The sequence below is a fragment of the Rattus norvegicus genome, chromosome 5 (assembly GCF_021556685.1).
Source record: "Rattus norvegicus strain SHRSP/BbbUtx chromosome 5, alternate assembly SHRSP_T2T, whole genome shotgun sequence".
Classification (NCBI taxonomy): Eukaryota; Metazoa; Chordata; class Mammalia; order Rodentia; family Muridae; genus Rattus; species Rattus norvegicus.
Window position 1 is genome coordinate 63,601,734 of NC_141538.1, and position 2,028 is coordinate 63,603,761.

The 2,028-nt window shown below is 46.9% G+C and overlaps 1 pseudogene; it reads left to right on the forward strand.

Moving 5' to 3' along the window:
* Positions 1 to 1,570: 1,570 nt before the first annotated feature.
* Positions 1,571 to 2,028, forward strand: LOC148005766 (small ribosomal subunit protein eS12 pseudogene; annotated as a pseudogene).

The window sequence follows — 2,028 nt, forward strand, 5'->3', positions numbered from 1 at the left end:
ATCTGAAACAGTTATGAAGTGTCCTTATTTCTTACGCCTTTGATTAATATGTGCTTCTTTGGTAGCAGGAATCACTTCCCTTTCCCAACAACTGACATGGCCGTTAAAAGACAGTTAATAAAGTCAGGTGTGATGAACAAACCAGTGATTCCAGTACTTGTGAAGTAGAGGCAGGAGGATTGGAAACTCACACTCGGGACTGGAGAGATAGCTCAGCCATTAAGAGCAGAGGACCTGACTTCGGTTTCCAGCACCCACATCAGGTTGCCCACAACTGCTTATAACTCCAGCTCCAGGGGAATCCAGTGCCTACTTCTGACATCTGCAGATGCCTTCATTCACATGCACAAACCCACACATAGGCACACATATACACATGTAGACATACAAAGGCACACATAGATGCACATAGACACACAAAGGCACACATAGGTGCACATAGACACACATAGGCACACATAGGTGCACATAGACACACATAGGCACACGTAGACACACATAGGCACACATAGACACACGTAGACACTCATAGGCATGGATAGGCACACATAGGCACACATAGACACACATCGGCACACATAGACACACATAGGCACACGTAGGCACACATAGACACTCATAGGCATGCATAGGCACACATAGACACACAGACACACATAGGCACACATAGGCATGCTTAGACACAGATAGACACACATAGACACACATAGGCATGCATAGGCACACATAGACACACATAGGCACACATAGGCACTCATAGGCATGCATAGACACACATAGACACACATAGACATACATAGGTACACATAGACAAGCATAGGCACACATAGACACACATAGGCACACATAGGCACACATAGACACACATAGGCACACATAGGCACACATAGGCACAAATAGGCACACATAGACACACATAGGCACACATAGGCACACATAGACACACATAGGCACACATAGACACACAATTTTAGAAATAAAGGAAATCCAAGGTGGTCCTTTGCCATGAAGTGAGTTTGAAGCCTGCTTCGGATGACTTAGACTCTGGGGTTGGGGGAAGTGAGAGCGCACTGGGCATACAGCTTAGCTGATAGAGTGCCTGCCTCATATGGGTGAAACCCTGGGTTTAATCCTCAGCACCTTTAAGGTGGACATGGTGGCATACGCCTGCAATCCCACCCAGCACTTGGAAAGTGGCAGGGCAAGAGGTTCCTGATTTCCATGCCAACCTCGGCTATGTGAGACATAGTCTCAAAAAAAAAAAAAAAAAAAAAAAAAAAGTTGACTACCTAGAGGGCATAATTTCTTTCTGCCTGTCTTTAGAGTAATGACAATTTATCAGAAAGGGCTCAGGCTCCTCTCGCTGTCCTCTGCCTTCTGCGGAACCTAATACAGACTTGCAAAACGATATCCACTCTTCTAACCAGGACTGGTCTTTTGCTTTACCTTTAGGGATTAACCCTAATGCCCTTTCTTCTATTCACACGTATGAGGCAGGCACTCTACCAGCTAAGCTACAAGGAAAGTTAAAGTCTTTAAGAACTATCATTAAAAATAAGGTTTGATTTTTTTTTCCTCCTGCCTCCGCCAAATTGTGCGGAGGCGGAAGCTCAGGTGCGTTCAAGATTCGCGTCACCCATAATCCACTGCGATGGCCGAGGAAGGTGTAGCTGCCGGAGGTGTAATGGATGTCAACACTGCTCCACAAGAGGTGCTGAAGACCACCCTAATCCATGGTGGCCTAGCACGTGGCATACAGGAAGCTGCCAAAGCTGTAGACTAGCGCAAGCCCATCTCCGTGTGCTCGCATCCAGCTGCGATAGCCCGTGGTGGAGGCACTTTGTGCCGAGCACCAAATCAACCTGATAAAGGCTCCCGACAGCAAGAAACTAGGGGAACGGGTAGGCCTCTGTAAAACTGATCGCTCGGGAGGGGAAACCTCAGAAAGTGGTTGGTTGCAGTTGCGTGGTGGTTAAGGACTTTGGCAAAGAATCTCAGGCCAAGGATGTCACTTAGGAGTACTTCAAA